Here is a 21,121-nt window from a genome sequence, read left to right as displayed (position 1 = left end):
TAGTATGCAGCATGTTTAAGAAAAGTTTTATGTTGATGGCACGTCTATGTATGTATGTACATATGTTCAAGCTTTTGATATGCAAGTTCAAGTCTTAAGTATGTAAGCTCTATTTTGAAGTTGCATGTGGTTTTATTACGTATTATTCGTTACTTCCAGTTATACGTGTTGAGTCTTTAGACTCACTAGACTCGATCGATGCAGGTGAGGATGTTTACGAGAAGCCTGGAGGTGGGGACCAAGGAGCAGGCTTGGAGTGAGCGGGAGGCTAAACCCGAGGACCGCCATGTTTTAAGTTTTATGAAAACATTTATTTTTTATGTCAAACTTTGAATTTCAAATCTTTTGTTGCAACAACTTGCAAGACGTACAGTTTTACTTCTTTTATCGAATTTTGAATGTTCACTTTTTATTTAAGAAAATTTTTAATTCTTCCGCAAATATTAAGTAGTAAAAAGTACGGTATGTTACAATAACCATATTTAATCATCCCAATAAACATATCCAAAACCAATAACCATTAAAATATCTACAACCATACCTTAACACAAGAAATCATGAATTACACTATCAACAACAACATGCTAAAAGGTCAGGATATTACAGTTCAGGTTCAAGGGAGGGTGATCGAGGGGACTCAGACTTTATATCTCTTCTCTATGGCGGGAGGCTTCTTTCATATCAAGAGTGTGTGTGTTGTGGAGGCCAGGGAAGACGGATTGGATCGAGAGGCGTTGGTTATGCCTCTTCTTTATCGATATGATTCCCATCATTTTTAGTCTCTGGTGAAGGAGACAAGGGCGAGGGTGTACGTATCCCAGGTGAGCCAAGATGTGAAGAGTAGGAGTAGATCAGTCTATCCTCAACCTCCATCCGTCATTAGTTATATCAATTCGCTTTTATTATTCACTAGTACACTGCGCGCTACAACTAGCAAGCAACCTTTTTACTAGTAAGCGAAAATGCTAGCGTGCAACGGCTGATGAAAAGCCAGCAACTAACTTCTTAGGAGTAGGTTTTAACTTGCCCCTTTCTTCTTATTAGGCTGATAGATTTAGAACCCTATACAAGGGGCTGCCTTCCTGCTCTCCCTATCTCTAAAAGGGCTTATGTACAATACTTGTTACCACTAAACGACGAAGCCAGAAGCAGAAGGAGGGACTTGAACCCTCAACCTCAGCCTTGGCAAGGCTATGCTCTACCATTAAGCTATTTCCGCCAGCTACGATAGTGGTAGAGCACTACTGAGCAATTAAGTATCACAACATAAGGATGACTTCTTTATTTCCGTCGGGCCACAGTCTTGACCTTCGATCGAGCTACGAACACAAGTAGGTAGGTGGCTAGGGGGGAGAAGGGCTAAGGGCTGCCCTTTCCATCAATCTCCGGCCGCTCAGTGCCGCTATTAATGCGAGTTGTAAGGAGTCTTGGTCTCGAGTCAAGCTGGGGCCTCATTTCATTCTCTACATGGGAATGAGTGCACCGCAAAATCAGGCAAATCGCTCCCTTGCTTCGCAGCGGCGACATCTTTCTTTTAAGTTCCACTGAGTCATTTCCTAAGACAGCCCCTCTTATTCTACAATAATCTAAGCTGCAGCTCCACGAGTTTGCTCGAAAATGGTCGATACCTAAGCCATTCGTTCTTCCTTCTCAGTTGGCCTTTGCTAGCCACTAAAAGTAATAGAACCTATAGTGAATGAACAACAAGAACCATAGATTTTGACCGGATTGTACACCTATGTCTCTGTCTATGTAGATGTGCATAAAGAAGGGACGAGAAATATCTCTCTGGGGGAAGAAGCTTCATTACATCCATCCTCATGAACATCTTACTAGGGAAGTACTATTGGCCTTTTTGAGTGTTTGGATGCACGTGTTTTGTTCATATTCCTGTGCATTTAATAGAAAAATTGTCCCCAAGGCAACCACTTGTGTCTTTCTTGGATATGCTCAGTCCGGGTATAAATGCTATGACGTGATGAAATCCAAGAGACTTGATGTATCCTTAATGCTCTCTTCAATGGAAATGGAGTCGCCTCATATTTTCCTTAACCTAATTAATCAGCCCTGGGGGAGAATGATGATGGAGATGTATTGCGGCCTTCTCCTGTTCATAAACTTTTTCCTCAATCTTCTGCAGTTGACTTCGTACCTCTCTCTTCAGGTCAGCAGCTTTGCTCTGCTTTTTCTACCGATTGTCAGCCTGTTCAGCTGACCTCAGAGGATTTCATTCACCCGACACAACATCTTTCTTCTCGGCGATGATTACAGTCTCTTTCCCAGTTCAGGCAACTCCAAAAGAACAGCAACCTAGCCTAGTTGCTTCCCTTTGAGTCGTCTCCTCAGATTCTGAAAGGGGATCGGTTACAGGGCCCGGATGCGCAACGGAAGTTTCAAAAAAAAATTTACAACAAGAAAACCAAGCACCTCTGCTAGTTGTGTATAGCAAATAACATAACACAAAATATATCATACATAGTGTGTTTAGAGAAATACATATCAATCTTAAAAGATTGATTGTGGCTCCAACTCAATTGTCAAACAACTAAGCTCTTCAAAGGATGACAATCTACAAGCCTCCTTTGAGCACTCCTTGCTCAAAATAAAGCCCACCATCAACAAGCTAGTTCCCCTCTAATTTTGCACTAGAAAAATTAGAGGATTTTTCTTTGAGAAGTGTTTTCTTTCCTCAACAATTGAAGAAGAAAAATGGAGAGTATTTTTGTTAAAAATTTCGGCCAAGTTGAAGTGGAGAGAAGAGGAGAAAAATTTAAAAAAAAAAAAAAAAGTTAAAGTGAAAAAGTTGCATGTGCATGCCATGACATTAACTCAAAAGTTGCCTTCAACCTTTCATCTTCCAAGCATGCAATTCAATTTGCACTTGTAACATTTACAAGGCCTATGGACTTTTATTTAAATGTCTCTAACACATTTGAGACCATTTAAACTTTACTTGATTTTACTCAAGCCCACTAGTTTAATAATATTTCTAAATGGGCTCTACAAGGTCCAATGTTGTTTAAGTAATTAAACACTTGAATTAACTTAATTATTGGGACTCTACTAGGCCCACTAGTGTTTAGTTAATTCAACACTTGAATTAATTTAATTTAGTCCATAATAATGTTTATAAAAATCACAATTTTCAAATACATTATTTAATAGGCCAACTTTTAATTTAGGAACAATTCCATAAATTAAAAGTTACATTCTCCTTATCGAAGTCATACTTCTATTTTCTTTACGCTTATAAACTCCTTTATAAGCCTTTCAACTCATTGAACTATTTTACTTCTCAACGGGATCTAGAAAGTTAGAACTTGTGTGGCCTCAATGGTTCATTGATACAACTAGCCGTGGGTTCACATCTCCATGTGATTCGGGACTAAACATGTCCTTATATGAGCATACCCAAATTGCTCAATTCTTACTTATCAACTAATTCATAATAAGAACGTCAGAACTCAAATCTGATAGTACCCAACCAATCATATTAAACGCCTAGCAGCATCGCTTACATGATTCCCTAGGTATCAAATGATAGTACATGCAAGAACCATTCAATTATGGTTAGCGTACAGTACGGTACCTTCATCTCATATATCCCGACCGATTCGACAACTATTAGTATATCAAGAGCTGTCAAAGAATCGATACTGTAGTGCCCAAAATCAGTACACGTAAATTCCATGCATTTATTTAATTATTATATCATTTATTTAAATTTAAAATGAGTTTTAGCCATGCATAATTTATTTAAATTCGTTATTTTAAATTATTCATATTTATGTGATGCACGTTAAAATATTTTCTAGAGCTTCATGTTTCAGGCGAATATTCGATGTGGGATCGAGGAAGAGAGACCGAGGACGATTTTAGCGATATTAAATGCGGTATTTTATTTTTAAGTTGGACTGGGGCAGTTTAAAATATTATTTAAATTTTTAGCATTCTAAAAGCCTATTTTAATTATTAGGTGATTTTATGAGTTTAAACTTTTAAAGATATGGCACTCGTGCATTTTATTTTTAATTAGAAGAGTTTATTCGAATTAGTGGTGAGTTAGCATTAATAAGCATTTTAATTGACATTTTAAGTAACATTTATTTAGCCTTTTATTCACCTAGTTAATTATGTAATTTAGCTAAATTATTTTCCCCTAAATTGCTCACTTACACACACGTTTCATACACTCACACACACTTACATGTTTTTACACAAATTAAAAACCGATTAACACACACACATTCAGATTTTTATATTTTGAAAGAGAAAATCCTAGGGTTCTAAGAAACAAATGCAGCCGCCCCACTCTCTAAAAATTTCCAGCTAGTTTCGGTGATTTTATTGCAAGAAAATCGAGCCGCAGGTCGTCCCGGATCAACCTCGCTCCTTTCCCGCGTCGAGTCGTCGTTTCGGTAAAGTTTATCATCACAAGGCACATATATTCTATTTCTTTCTGAGTTGATCATGTCATAGTATGCGTTGCAATGTATTTTGTATGAAAATCATGTGAATGTTGTGTAGAAGTTTGAGCAATTATGTTGAGATCACTTTTGAAATCGTTTTTGGATCTAAAATCACGTTTTTGCTGTCATTTTAAATACTGCGATTTTTCGGCCGTGATTCTGAGAAACCTTTAACACAAAAATCGTAGAACGTTTTGATCCCTTCGATTTGATACAAAATTCAACAATTTTGGATGAAAATTGATGTGTTTTTCGTGGGACTGCTCAAACTGCGTTTTTCAGAAAATTATGTATTGATGTGTTCTTGAAGTTTTATTGTTGCAGGCTTCGTTGGGGATCGACGGGTGATCACTACTGCGTATAGGTATATTTTTAATGATGTTTGGGTGGTTATTGACGTTTCGTTTTGTGTCGTTAGGCACTTGGGAGAACGAGTAGTCGTGAAAAGTATTTTGGTGTCAAAGTTTGAGTTTATGGGTTTTATTGCGTTGCGTGTGGTGCATCGTTTCTTTGGGAATGTTTGAGGCATTTTAGGGAGTCGAGTCAGTTTCATAGTGTCCTAGGATAAGTCTCGATGGATTGGTTCATGAATCGTTTTTTTTTGTTAAGGGTATTAAGAGGCAAATCGCGAGTTTCAGTACACTCGGCGCTTGAGCGGTAATTTCTTACCGCCCGAGCGCTACTCATTCTGTCTAAGAGTAGAGCTTCAGAAAGCTCGACGCCCAAGCGGTAATTTTTTACCGCCCGAGCGCCACTCCTTCTGTCCGAGGGTAGCGTCCAGTATACCTAGCGCTCGAGCGGTAATATATTACCGCCCGAGCGCGGCCCCATTTGTAGGAAATGTTTGGTTTCACTTAGTTGTTGGTTCAAATCGTGAGTTCATGTTTTTTTATTATTGAGAAATGTCCACAATTCATCTTAGAGTTTGTTTCGGGGTTTGATTTCATGGTTAGTACGATTAAACGAGGTCAAGTCACGAGTGAACTAGAATGTCATAAGCTATTTATGCACTTCGGTGGTGGGCTCGAGTACCTACGTCTAAGTTATGCAAGTTAAGTGCGTGAATCATGTTAGTATGTGCAGCAGTGGCCCCAAAGCGAGCTCCAACGAATCCCTCAACGCCAAATAAGTATGTTCGACGTGCAAAGAAAATATTTTCAAGTTTTTGAGGTATGCTAAATGTCGTGTGACCAGATTATGTTTCGGATTGGAAAGCGTTAAATTATGAACGGGGACCAATCCGCCCGTTAAAATATGAACATGTTTAGATCGAGATTGGAAATCGTTAAATTATGAACGTGGACCAATCAGCCCGTTAAATTATGAACGGGGATCTCATGTATGTGGCAGTGGATACGTCCCTGTCATCCCAGTACTGTGATTTAGTTTAATTAGGGGATTATGTTATGGGTCACTTGCTTTGAAACATGCCTCTATGAAAAATGATGAGATTATGTATGTTCAAGTAGGTTCTAGTATGCAGCGTGTTTAAGAAAAGTTTTATGTTGATGGCACGTCTATGTATGTATGTACATATGTTCAAGCTTTTGATATGCAAGTTCAAGTTTTAAGTATGTAAGCTCTATTTTGAAGTTGCATGTGGTTTTATTACGTATAATTCGTTACTTCCAGTTATACGTGTTGAGTCTTTACACTCACTAGACTTGATCGATGCATGTGAGGATGTTTATGAGGAGGCTGGAGGTGGGGACCAAGGAGCAGGCTTGGACTGAGCGGGAGGATAAACCCGAGGACCGCCATGTTTTAAGTTTTATGAAAACATTTATTTCTTATGTCAAACTTTGAATTTCAAATCTTTTGTAGCAACAACTTGAGAGACGTACAGTTTTACTTCTTTTATCTAATTTTGAATGTTCACTTTTTATTTAAGAAAATTTTTAATTCTTTCGCAAATTTTAAGTAGTAAAAAGTACGGTATGTTACAGTTGGTATCAGAGCGGTGTTATTGTAAAGGGTTACGCCTACTGCCAGTCTCAAGAGGCTCACGAAGTCACACCTCAAGTCTGTAAGTTTTAAAGTTTTGCATTATGTATGTAGTAAGCATTGAATCATGATTTCAGCATGTCCATGTTTTAAGTTTAGATTTCGTGCATCTTATGATATTGCTATTATATTCATGCATATTGGGTTTACGTGTTGGGTAAATCATTGGAACAGTATGCCTCCCAGACGTGTGATTAACCGGGAAGTTAGGGACGAGAACAGAGAGCATCGTGATGTGGAGAGGGTCACTCCTCCTCGTCCACCTCCAGATATGCAGGCGCAGATGCTTGCAGGTATGACGCAGTTTTTCGCGTAGTTTGCAGGGAACCAGAATGCGGTTAATGTAGTGGCGAGGCCCCGACCAGAGGCTGTGTACAAAAGGTTTAGGAGGACGGATCTTAAAGAGTTCTCGGGGACTACCGACCCGATGATAGCTGAGGGATTGATTAAGTCCATCGAAGTAATCTTTGATTTCATGGAGCTGGCAGATGCAGACCGAATCAGGTGTGCCATATTCCTTCGAGCAGGGGATGCCAGACGGTGGTGGGAGAGTGCGTCAGTGTCAGTGAATTTGCGAACACTGACTTGGGATGATTTTAAGGAGGTTTTCTACTCCAAGTACTTCACTGAGGAAGTACGCTCCCGATTGACTAGGGAGTTCATGGCACTGCGACAGGGAGACGTGGCAGACTTCTTCCGGAAGTTTGAGAGGGGGTGTTACTTTGTGCCCCTGATAGCTAATGATGCCCGGGAGAAGTTGAGGCATTTTATGGATGGATTGCGGCCGGTCTTGCGCCGTGACGTTCGAGTTGCTGGTCCTGCTACTTACTCAGTTGCCGCATCGAGAGCTTTGGCGGCAGAGCAAGATCAGCGAGACATTGAGGCTGACAGGCAAGGCAAGAGGCCCTATCAGGCACCACTGCAGCACCAGCAGCACCAGCATCAGCGACCCCAGCATAAAAGGCCTTACCAGGGGCTGCCAGGGAAGAAACCTTATAAGGGACCGCCTAAGGGCAAGGGTCCGATTCAGCAGCAGGGGGCGCCTCAGAAGCCCGCTGTTTTCCCAGTGTGTCCTAAGTGCAACCGCCAGCACCCGGGGCAATGTTTATATGGATCGAGCAAATGTTTCAAATGTGGAGCCAGTGACCACATGCTGAAAGAGTGCCCACAGTGGATGCAGCCAACTCAAGAAAGAGTGTTCGCCATGCATGCACAAGAAGCAAACCCAGACACGACTTTGCTGACCGGTAACTTTTCTACCTAAGCTCAGTATTATTTTTGCTTTGCATGTTTTGAATTTTATTTGTGATTGTTAAGGTGCTAGTAATATTTTTGAGTGATTTGGGATAGTAATTTTCTACTACGCTTGAGGTTAATGTTAGAATTTTTGGGGATATAAGTTTGTGTTGTGCTAACGTCCCTCAGGAAATATTTATATTAAGAGAATAGCCACTCAGGCCCTGATAGACTCAGGAGCCACCCATTCTTTCATATCAGAGACGTTCGCCAGTCACTTGGATATCAAGATGATTGGTCTCGATGTGAATTACTCAGTGACAGTCCCATTAGGGGAAGAATTATCAGCTACTAGTGTGGTCAGGGACATTGATCTGGAATTGCAAGGCCACCTAGTGTATGCCGACTTGATCGTCTTGCCAATGCCGGAATTCGATATGATCTTGGATATGGACTGGTTGACAAAGAACAGAGTCTTGATCGACTTTCAGAAGAGATCAGTATTGGTTAGACCATTGGGCATGGAACATTTCTGTTTGAACCAGCTAGATGGAAATGTTTTCCTCGTATGATCTCCTGCATGCAGGCTAGGAGACTTATTTCTAAGGGATGTCAGGCTTTCTTGGCCAACATCGTATCCACACCTGACATGACCACTCAGTTGTTATCAGACGTGCCAGTAGTCAGAGACTTCCAGACATCTTTCTCGATGACGTCATAGGTCTTCCACCAGAGAGAGAGGTGGAGTTTGCTATCGTTCTTATGCCAGGCATAGTGCCAATCTCTAAGGCACCGTACCGACTAGCTCCAGCTGAGATGCTAGAACTTAAACAGCAGATACAAGAGCTTCTAGACAAGGAATTTATTCGCCCTATTTTCTCTCCATGGGGTGCACCAGTGCAGTTCGTAAAGAAGAAGGATTGGAGCATGAGGCTATGTATCGATTACCGAGAGCTGAACAAGGTAACGATCAAGAACAAGTACCCACTTCCAAGGATCGAGGACTGGTTTGATCAGTTGTAGGGAGCTTCAGTGTTCTCTAAGATTGATCTTCGATCGGGGTATCATCAGCTGCAGGTGAAAGGTGCAGATGTTCACAAAACAGCCTTCATAACCAGATATGGGCATTACGAGTTCTTAGTGATGCCGTTTGGATTGACGAATGCTCCAGCAATTTTCATGTACCTCATGAACCTAGTATTTCAGCCTTACCTTGATAAATTTGTCATAGTTTTTATTGACGATATCCTTATTTACTCGAAGAGCCATGAGGAGAACAGTCAACATTTGAGGACTGCTTTACAGACCTTGCAGAGTCGCAAGTTATTTGCGAAGTTCAGTAAGTGTGAGTTTTGGTTGGAGAAGATAGCGTTTTTGGGGCATATAGTGTCTAGCAGTGGTATTGAGGTAGATCCAGCTAAGGTAACAGCCGTTAAGGAATGGGTCGAGCCGAAGAATGCTTCAGAGATCCGCAGTTTCCTAGGCCTAGCAGGCTGCTACAGGAATTTATTCAGGGATTTTCTTCGATAGTAGTGCCACTCACTTCACTAACAAAGAAGAATGCAAAATTCGTGTGGAGTGATGAATGTCAGAAGAGCTTTGATACTTTGAAGCAAGCTCTTATTTCTGCGCCAGTGTTAGCCATGCCATCAGGGCAAGGGGATTTTGTGTTATACACCGATGCATCTAAGCTCGGTCTAGGCGCAGTGTTGATGCAGCAGGGTCGGGTTATAGCCTATGCTTCCAGGCAGTTGAAGGTACATGAGAAGAACTACCCGACTCACGATCTTGAGTTAGCCGCTGTAGTCTTTGCGTTGAAGATTTGGAGACACTACTTGTACGGCGAGAAATGTTAGATTTTCACTGATCATAAGAGCTTCAAGTATTTCTTCACACAGAAAGAACTGAATATGAGACAGAGATGGTGGTTAGAGCTGGTAAAAGACTACGATTGTGAAATTAGCTACCATCCAGGGAAAGCTAATGTTGTGGCAGATGCCTTGAGGCGTAAAGTTGCAGTCGTAGCACAGTTGTCAGTACAGATGCCTCTTCATTCCGAGATTCAGAAATTTGGTCTTGAGATTTATCATAAGGGCAGAGCTCCCAGACTATCTAATCTGACAGTCAAGTCTGATTTGCTAGACCGTATCCGTCAAGGACAGTTTTCAGAAAAACAGTTACAGAAGTTGAAACTGAAAGATGAAGCCAAGGGCAGTGTGCTCTACTCAGTGTCAGACGGTATTGTGAGATACAGGGGGAGAATGTGGGTGCCACCTGCAGATCTTGTATTGGTGGCCAGGGATGAAGAGAGACATCCGCATATTTGTGTCTGAATGCCTCACTTGTCAGCAGGTGAAGGCAGAGCATCAGAGACCAGCAGGAATGCTTAAGCCACTCCCCGTCCCAGAGTGGAAATGGGAGAATGTTACAATGGACTCTGTGGTTGGTTTGCCGAGGTCAGTCAGAGGATCGAATTCTATTTGGGTGATAGTGGATCGACTCACTAAGCTGGCGCATTTCTTGCCAGTGAAGATGACTTTCTCCATGACGCAGTATGCGGAACTTTATATCAGGGAGATCATTCGATTGCATGGAATCTCAGTTACTATTGTGTCCGACAGGGACCCGAGGTTTACTTCATCCTTTTGGAAGAGTTTGCATGCAGCCACGGAGACAAAGTTGCTATTCAGTACAGCTTTTCACCCGCAGATAGATGGCCAGTCTGAGCGAGTGATTCAGATTTTGGAGGACTTATTGCGAGCCTGTATGATCGATTTCCAAGGGACTTGGGAAGCTAAACTACCTCTAGTGGAGTTTACATACAACAACAGTTACCAAGCATCTATATATAGGTATGGCTCCCTACGAGACATTGTATGGACGGAAGTGTAGATCACCGATTTATTGGGATGAAGTCGGAGAGAGAGAGCAGAGCTTGGGCCAGAGATAGTTCAGCAGACTGCAGATGTGGTGGTCAAGATCCGAGATAGGATTAAAACCGCCCAGAGTCGCCAAAAGAGCTATGCTGACAAGAGGAGTAGAGATCTCGACTTTGCCGTAGGTGACCACGTTTTTATAAAGATAGCACCTATGAAGGGGGTTATGAGATTTGGGAAGAGAGGCAAGCTGAGTCCGAGATTTATTTGACCTTTCGAAATTCTTGACAGAGTTGGGACACTAGCGTATCGTGTTGCCCTTCCGCCGAATCTGGCCGAGGTACACAATGTGTTCCACGTCTCAATGCTGAGGAAGTACATCGCTAATCCTTCGCATGTTCTGAGTTATGAGCCGTTGCAGTTGGCTCCAGACCTGTCTTACGAAGAGAGACCTATCCAAATCCTAGACAGACAGGAGCGTAGACTTCGGAACAAGACGACTAAGCTAGTCAAAGTCAGGTGGCTAAATAAATCAGTGGAGGAGGCCACTTGGGAGACCGAAGCTGATATGAGAAGTCGCTATCCAGAGTTGTTCGGTAAGATTTAATTTCGAGGACGAAATTTATATAAGTGGGGGAGGAACTGTAATGCCCAAAATCAGTACACGTAAATTCCATGCATTTATTTAATTTTTAAATCATTTATTTAAATTTAAAATGAGTTTTAGCCATGCATAATTTATTTAAATGCGTTAATTTAAATTATTCACGTTTATGTGATGCACGTTAAAATATTTTCTCGAGCTTCATGTTTCAGGCGAATATTCGATGTGGGATCGAGGAAGAGAGACCGGGGACGATTTTAGCGATATTAAATGCGGTATTTTATTTTTAAGTTGGACTGGGGCAGTTTAAAAGATTATTTAAATTTTTAGCATTTTAAAAGCCTAATTTAATTATTAGGTGATTTTATGAGTTTAAACTTTAAAGATATGACACTGGTGCATTTTATTTTTAATTAGAAGAGTTTATTCGAATTAGTGGTGAGTTAGCATTTATAAGCATTTTAATTGACATTTTAAGTAACATTTATTTTGCCTTTTATTCACCTTGTTAATTATGTAATTTAGCTAAATTATTTTCCCCTAAATTACTCACTCACACACACGTTTCATACACTCACACACACTTACATGTTTTTACACACATTAAAAACCGATTAACACACACACATTCAGATTTTTATATTTTGAAAGAGAAAGTCCTAGAGTTCTATGAAACAAGAGCAGCCGCCACACTCTCTAAAAATTTCCAGCAAGTTTCGGTGATTTTATTGCAAGAAAATCGAGCCGCACGTCGTCCCGGATCAACCTCGCTCCTTTCCCGCGTCGAGTCGTCGTTTCGGTAAAGTTTATCATCACAAGGCACGTATATTCTTTTTCTTTCTGCGTCGATCATGTCATAGTATGCGTTTCAATGTATTTTGTATGAAAATCATGTGAATGTTGTGTAGAAGTTTGAGCAATTATGTTGAGATCACTTTTGAAATCGTTTTTGGATCTAAAATCACGTTTTTGCTGTCATTTTAAATACTGCGATTTTTTGGTCGTGATTCTGAGAAAACTTTTAACACAAAAATCGTAGAACTTTTTGATACCTTTGATTTTATATAAAATCAAAAATTTTGGATAATTATTGAGTGAGTTATGGCGTTTTTCGTGGGACTGCTCAAATTGCGTTTTTCAGAAAATTATGTATTGATGTGTTCTTGAAGTTTTATTGTTACAGGCTTCGTTGGGGATCGACGGGTGATCGCTGCTGCGTATAGGTATATTTTTAATGATTTTGGGATGGTTATTGATCTTTTGTTTCATGTCGTTAGGCACTTGGGAGAACGAGTAGTCGTGAAAACTATTTTGGTGTCAAAGTTTGAGTTTATGGGTTTTATTGCGTTGCGTGTGGTGCGTCGTTTCTTTGGGAATCTTTGGGACATTTTAGGGAGTTGAGTCAGTTTCATAGTGTCCTAGGATGAGTCTCGATGGATTGGTTCATGAATCGTTTTTTTTGGTTAAGGGTATTAAGATGCAAATCGCGAGTTTCAGTACACTCGGCGCCCGAGCGGTAATTTCTTACCGCCCGAGCGCTACTCATTCTGTCTAAGAGTAGAGCTTCAGAAAGCTTGATGCCCGAGTGGTAATTTCTTACCGCCCGAGCGCCACTCCTTCTGTCCGAGGGTAGCGTCCAGTATACCTGGCGCTCGAACGGTAATATATTACCGCCTGAGCGCGGCCCCATTTGTAGGAAATGTTTGGTTTCACTTAGTTGTAGGTTCAAATAGTGAGTTCATGTTTTTTTTTATTGTTGGGAAATGTTCACACTTCATCTTAGAGTTTGTTTCGGGGTTTAATTTCATGGTTAGTACGATTAAACGAGGTCAAGTCCCGAGTGAACTAGAATGTCATAAGCTATTTATGCACTTCGGTGGTGAGCTCGAGTACCTACGTCTAAGTTATGCAAGTTAAGTGCGTGAATCATGTTAGTATGTGCAGCAGTGGCCCCAAATCGAGGTCCAAAGAATCCCTCAACGCCAAGTAAGTATGTTCGACGTGCAAAGAAAATATTTTCAAGTTTTTGAGGTATGCTTAATGTCTTATGACCAGAATATGTTTAGGATTAGAAAGCGTTAAATTGTGAACGGGGACCAATCCGCCCGTTAAATTATGAACGGGTTTAGATAGAGATTGGAAAGCGTTAAATTATGAACGTGGACCAATCATCCCGTTAAATTATGAACGAGGATCTCATGTTGGTGGCAGTGGATACGTCCCTGTCATCCCAGTATTGTGGTTTAGTCTGATCAGGCGATTATGTTATGGGTCACTTGCTTTGAAACATGCCTCTACGAAAATGATGAGATTATGTATGTTCAAGTACGTTCTAGTATGCAGAATGTTTAAGAAAAGTTTTATGTTGATGGCACGTCTATGTATGTATGTACATATGTTCAAGCTTTTGATATGCAAGTTCAAGTTTTAAGTATGTAAGCTCTATTTTGAAGTTGCATGTGGTTTTATTACATATTATTCATTACTTCCAGTGATACGTGTTGAGTCTTTAGACTCACTAGACTTGATCGATGCGGGTGAGGATGTTTATGAGGAGGCTGGAGGTGGGAACCAAGAGCAGGCTTGGACTGAGCGGGAGGCTAAACCCGAGGACCGCCATGTTTTAAGTTTTATGAAAACATTTATTTCTTATGTCAAACTTTGAATTTCAAATCTTTTGTTGCAACAACTTGAGAGACATACAGTTTTACTTCTCTTATCGAATTTTGAATGTTCACTTTTTATTTAAGAAAATTTTTAATTCTTCCGCAAATTTTAAGTAGTAAAAAGTACGATATGTTACAGTTGGTATCAGAGCTGTGTTCTTATAAAGGGTTACGCCACGAAGTCACACCTCAAGTCTGTAAGTTTTAAAGTTTTGCATGATGTAAGTAGTAAGCATTGAATCATGATTTCAGCATGTCCATGTTTTAAGTTTAGATTTCGTGCATCTTATGATATTGCTATTATATTCATGCATATTGGGTTTACGTGTTGGGTAAATCGTTATGCCTCCCAGACGTGTGGTTAACGGGAAAGTTAGGGACGAGAACAGAGAGCATCGTGATGAGGAGAGGGTCACTCCTCCTCGTCCACCTCCAGATGTGCAGGCGCAGAAGCTTGCAGGTATGACGCAGTTTTTTGCGTAGTTTGCGGGGAACCAGACTGCGTTTAATGTAGAAGCGAGGCCCCGACCAGAGGCTGTGTACGAAAGGTTTAGGAGGATGGATCCTAAGGAGTTCTCGGGGACTACTGACCCGATGATAGCTGAGAGATGGATTAAGTCCATCGAAGTAATATTTGATTGCATGGAGCTGGCAGATGCAGACCGAATCAGGTGTGCCATATTCCTTCTAGCAGGGGATGCCAGACGGTGGTGGGAGAGTGTGTCAGTGTCAGTGAATTTGCGAACACTGACTTGGGATGGTTTTAAGGAGGTTTTCTACTCCAAGTACTTCACCGAGGAAGTACGCTCCCGATTGACTAGGGAATTCATGGCGCTGCGACAGGGAGATAGCAGCGTGGCAGACTTGGTCCGGAAGTTTGAGAGGGAGTGTTACTTTGTGCCCCTGATAGCTAATGATGCCCGGGAGAAGTTGAGGCATTTTATGGATGGATTGCTGCCGGTATTGCGCCGTGACGTTTGAGTTGCTGGTCCTGCTACTTACTCAGTTGCCGTATCGAGAGCTTTGGCGGCAGAGCGAGATCAGCGAGACATTGAGGCTGACAGGCAGGGCAAGAGGCCCTATCAGGCACCACAGCAACACCAGCAGCAGCAGCATCAGCATCAGCGACCCTAGCATAAGAGGCCTTACCAGGGGCTGCCAGGGGAGAAACCTTATCAGGGACCGCCTAAGGAGCACCTATCTGCATGCTCGGACATCACAATGCCCCCTACCAATGAAACATGGTAATCACATTGCAGAAACTAGTCTCACTCTCGAGCGGCCTATATCCTACTTATCGGCGGCTGAATCGACTAGGAACTGTTTAAAATAAACAGTATTCCAAATATGAGTTTCGTGATACCCATCATATGAGCATCTCATATTCTTTCAATTATTTGTATATTCAAGGACTTTATCTATGAAATTAGCATGGGTATACAGATAAAGATGTGCCAAAAACAATAATTTCAAATATAATTAAAAAAAAGATTGTTTATACATAGAGTTTCATTGTGAACACTCGGACAACACTTGACTCGACGGGCACCTACTCTAACAATCTCCCACTTGCACTAGAGCAAACTACTCATATGCTTCAAACCCATTGATTCGCGATTCTTCTCGAATAATGTTCCAGGTAAAGGCTTAGTTAGTGGATCAGCAACATTATCTGCGGAGCCGACTTTGTCAGTCGACACTTCTCCTCTTTCCACAATTTCTCGAAGGATGTGGTACTTTCTCAATACGTGTTTGGATTTCTGATCAAACCTTGACTCTTTTGCTTGAGCTATAGCTCCCGTGTTGTCACAAAACACTGTGACAGGAGCAACTCCATTAGGAAAGACGCCCAACTCTTGGACGAAATTCTTTATCCAAACAGCCTCCTTTGCTGCAGCGGATGCAGCAATGTATTCTGCCTCATTGGTGGAATCCTCAGTACTATCTTGCTTTGAACTCTCCTAAGAGACAGCATCACAAATGAGCATGAATACAAACCCAGAGGTTGACTTCGAGTCATCGATATCGCTTTGGAAGATAGAGTCGGTATATCATTCCAATTTCAGTTCTCCGCCCTCATAGACCATGAACAACTTATTGGTCTTTCTCAAATACTTCAGGATGTGTAGATATCATCCCATACTTGATGCTGCCAATTGCAAATGCATAAGGAATTCTTGTCATCGCCGCTATCTCTGCATCAGTCTTGGGAGACATAGACTTGGATAGGGACACGCCATGACACCTTGGTAGATATCCTCTCTTGGACTCATCCATCGAGAACCGCTTCAAGATGGTATCAATGTATGTGGACTGGGTGAGACCAAGCAATCTTCTTGATCTATCTCTATAGATATGTATTCCCAATACAAAAGATGCTTCACCCAAGTCCTGCATCGAGAACTTACTCGCTAACTATATTTTAGTAGATTGCAACATCCCTACATCATTCTCAATGAGTAGAATGTCATCAACATAAATTACTAGGAATGTCACAGCACTCCCACTGACCTTTATATATACACAGGGTTCCTCAGGATTCTTAGTAAAACCAAACTCTTTGATTGTACTGTCGAATCTGAGGTTCCAACTCCTAGATGCCTGCTTTAGACCATAAATAGATCTCTGAAGTTTGCATACCATATGCTCACTTCCGATAGATGTAAACCCTTCAGGTTGAGACATGTAAATCTCTTCCTTAATATTCTCATTAAGAAAGACTGTCTTGACATCCATATGCCATATCTCATAGTCATACCATGCAGTTATGGCTAGCAATATCCTTATAGACTTGAACATTGCAACTGGAAAAAAAGTTTCCTCAAAGTCAACTCCTTGTCTTTGAGTATATCCTTTTGCCACCAATCGTGACTTGAAGGTCAACACCTTCCCATCCGCCCCAAGTTTCCTCTTGTAAATCTATTTACACCCTATGGGAACAGTTCCCTCAGTTGGATCCACAAGATTCCACACTTGGTTCGAATGCATGGAATTCATCTCACATTCAATAGCTTCAAGCCATTTGGATGAATCGGCATCAGATAACGCTTCCTTGAAGGTCCTTGGATCATATCCGTGGTTAAGCTCATCATGCCCTCTTCAAGAAGCAGACCATACCTCATAGGTGGTCTCGAGACTCTCTCGGATCTTCTAGGAGCTTGTATCTCCTCTCTTGGCTCTTCGGGTGTGGTTCTACAATTGTGGGTGTCTCTCGAACCTCTTCGAGTTCTATCATCTCCCCTTTTCTATCAAATAGAAATTCTTTTTTCAATAAAGTTGCATTCCTAGAAACAAACACCTTTGTTTCTTGGGGATGATAGAAATAATATCCAACTGAATTCTTTGGATATCACACAAAGTAACCTAAAATGGATCGACTATCCAATTTATCTCCCTTTGAATGGACATTGCTCAAAAACAGTGCCGCTGTCTCAAATGCATATCCCCAAAAGGATGGCGGCAACTCCGTGAACCCCATCATAGACCGAACCATGTCCATCAAAGTCCCGTTACGACGCTCCGAAACACCATTCAACTACGGTGTAGCGGGCGGAGTCCAATGCGAGAGAATCCCATTCTCCCTTAGATACTCTTGGAACTAGGCACTCAAGTACGCCACGAAGTCACACCTCAAGTGACTTAATGCTTTGTCCCAATTTTTTCTCTACTTCATTTCTGAATTCTTTGAACCTTTCACAAGTTGGGAGAGAATTAATATCATACATATCAAATATGCCCACTCTCACTAGCTTGTTCATCCTTTTTAGGGAAATATGTCCTAATCGAGCATGCCATAATTGTGCCGTATTAAGAGTATCTTGCTTTCGCTTGTTTGTTGTTGTTATTGCTTGGACATTGTTTAGTGGAATATCTTTCAATTTTAAGTTATAGAGATCGTTTTCAAGTTCTTCAGTTCCTATTAAACATTCATTCTTGTAAATGTTGCAAACACCTTTGTTAAATAAATAAGAAAATCAATCTTTATCAAGCATAGAAATGGAAACAATGTTTTTCACCAAATCTGGTACAAACAAAACATCTCTTAAAATTAACTTAAAATCATTGTTCAAAAACAAGTAAACATCTCCTATGGCCTTGGCAGCAACTCTGGCTCCATTACCCATCCTCAAGAAGGTCTCACCTTCCCTAAGCCTCCTACTTTTTCCCATCACCTACAAGTCATTGCAGAGATGTGAGCTGCTACTACTTAAATTATAATTCACCCAAGTGTAGGTTGTTTGCAAGTAATATATTTCGTAAGTACGAGATCGATCCACAGAGAGGTTATTTTAATTTAAAATTTATTAATTTATAGATTACCCAATGCAAGAACGAAGTTTACAAATTATTAATTTTGTCAAGGCTCGAGGATTTATTCTTAGTTTATGCTATATTGTTTAACTAAAAGTAAAACAAAGGAAGCCACCATAAATAATGGTTCCAGGAAAATTAAATATTTAAACACACACCTAATATAATATAGTTCCCACTATAGAAAATACCGAATTCACCGATATTTTATATATGGTACCTATGATTATATATATAACTATATAAATATATAACTGCATAAAATAAATATTAAATTAAATCATTATATTTCATTTAGAACAATCGGCAGAGCCACGCTATAGTCTAAATGAAATATATGATATATATATATATATATAATATAACAATAATAATTAATGAAAGGTCTCATTATAAACACCTTTATAATTCCCATTTTCGGGCTTGATAGTAATTTTGAATCTTATTCAAAATTAGGGTTTTTAATTTTGAAAGGTCTCATCATTAATTTTATTTAAAAGCTCGCCATGTTTGATCGTATGTTTGCCGGATTCATGCAACTTTGTTATTATCATAATAATAACGCACATATTCATTATTTATTACATATCATGCGTATATTATAAACAGTAAACTAAACAAGGATGATCAATTTCCCCAACACTAATGGCCTGTTTGAGCTAAACACGGGCCTAGGTTCAATCCTAGGGAAATGAATGGGATGCAAATGCACTTATTACATAATCATCCAATATAATTTACATGTCTTCGATCTTCATAATCATCAAGGCCACCATCTTCCAATCTTGATCTTCCACTAAACTAATATTTACAATTAAATATCCATGGCAAATAGGGATACATCTCATGGGGTGGGAACGTGCCATAAACCAAGCCCACTTTATAAATTGATAATTATTACAATCATTCAACACAAAATATCCTAGCATACACCTATCAAATTGGGCTTAGGCTTTTGTTCATCCTTCATGCATAATATCACATATCATACACCATCAATTAATTATCACAATAATCAATTGATCCAATATTATATATCTTGATCCAATTACTAACCGCCACGATTATAAACTAAATTAACAAAGTATACAAACACCTTTGTCTACTTTGTAATTAATTTATTAATAACTGAATTTCTTGTAAATCACCATTTACTATAAATAATTAAAGTTCAACTTCAATTATTTATTTCATGAGAAAATATTTACAACTTTTGTAAATTTAAACTTAAGTGCCCAAAAAATCATTTTTCACCAAAAATATTTTAGCCCATTTAAATTTCACAAATATGTTAGCCATCTACTGGTACAACAACTTCAAGGCCCATGATACTTTGATAATCCAAAACACTTTTGGAAACCCTAGTCGTCATCGTCATCGTCGTCGCCCCCAAAAAACGGCCTTCGATTTGTTGTTTTGATTATCTCATGCGGTTAGAAATTGACCTCAACATAATATCATGCATTTGTTACACTAAAATTATAAACTTAGCTCATGATACCACTTGAAAGGGGATCGATTATGGTGCCTGGATGCGCAACGGAAGTTTCAAAAATTGTTTTATAACAAGAAAACCGAGCACCTCAAATAGTTGTATGTTGCAAATAATATAACACAAAATATATCATACATAGTGTGTTTAGAGAAATACCTATCAATCTTAAAAGATTGATTTTGGCTCCAATTTAGTTGTCAAACAACTAAGCTCTTCAAAGGATGACAATCTACAAGCCTCCTTTGAGCACTCCTTGCTCAAAATAAAGCCCACCACCAACAAGCTAGTTCCCCTCTAATTTTGCACTAGTAAAATTAGAGGATTTTTCTTTGAGAAGTGTTTTCTTTTCTCAACAATTGAAGAAGAAAAATGGAGAGTATTTTTGTTAAAAATTTCGGCCAAGTTGAAGAGGAGAGAAGGGGAGAAATATTTCTTGGTTTGGAAAAAAGTTAAAGTTAAAAAATTGCATGTGCATGCCATGCCATCAACTCAAAAGTTGCCTCAAACCTTTCATCTTCCAAGCATGCAATTCTATTTGGACTTGTAACAATTACAAGGCCCATGAACTTTTATTTAAATGTCTCAAACACATTTGAAACCATTTAAACTTTACTTAATTTTAATAAAGCCCACTAGTTTAATAATTATTTCTAATTGGGCTCTACAAGGCCCAATGTTGTTTAATTAATTTAACACTTGAATTAATTTAATTATTTGGACTCTACTAGGCCCACTAGTGTTTAATTAATTCAACACTTGAATTAATTTAATTTAGTTCATAATAATGTTTATGAAAATCACAATTTTCAAATACATTATTTAATTGACCAACTTTTAATTTAGGAACACTTCCATAAATTAGAAGTTACGTTCTACTTATTGAAGTCAAACTTCTATTTTTTTTACGCTTCCATAAATTAGAAGTCTGATAGTACCCAACCAATAATGTTAAACGCCTAACAACATCGCTTACATGATTCCCTAGGTATCAAATGATAGTGCATGCAAGAACCATTCAATTATGGTTAGCGTACAGTATGGTCCCTTTATCTCATATATCCCGACCGATTCGACAACTATTGGTATATCGAGAGCTGTCAAAGAATCGATACTATGTATCATGTCGTAGTTGCATCGATGGTGTAATATATGAAACCCCTTTTATAATTACCACCAACACTCTGCTCAGAGATTTCATACTACATACACATAGGATATCTATACCTGAAGGTAAGCGGTGAATCCTTGACTACAATGCATTGACTCCTATATGTTTTGACAGAACACCCAACCTTGCCACCTGATGACCCCATATGAGTCAGTAAACAAGTCAAAGTGCAATGCTAGTATATAGAGTCTCAATTTCGTCCCGGATCATAAGGACTAATAGTGTACAACCATAAACTAGGACGTTTCCACTCGATAAGTGAGAACCACTTGGAAAGTCCTTTATGGAGGGT

General features: G+C 39.7%; 1 non-coding gene across 1 annotated transcript; it reads right to left on the bottom strand.

Moving 5' to 3' along the window:
• Positions 1–1,147: 1,147 nt before the first annotated feature.
• Positions 1,148–1,219, bottom strand: TRNAG-GCC (transfer RNA glycine (anticodon GCC)). Its single transcript has one exon. It is a non-coding gene; the product is annotated as a tRNA-Gly (tRNA).
• Between the last annotated feature and the right edge of the window lie 19,902 nt (positions 1,220–21,121).

Source organism: Primulina huaijiensis, chromosome 2 (genome assembly GCF_012295235.1).
Source record: "Primulina huaijiensis isolate GDHJ02 chromosome 2, ASM1229523v2, whole genome shotgun sequence".
Taxonomy (NCBI): domain Eukaryota; kingdom Viridiplantae; phylum Streptophyta; class Magnoliopsida; order Lamiales; family Gesneriaceae; genus Primulina; species Primulina huaijiensis.
The sequence above is the reverse complement of the archived record's forward strand: the minus strand, read 5'-3'. Positions and strand labels throughout refer to the sequence as shown.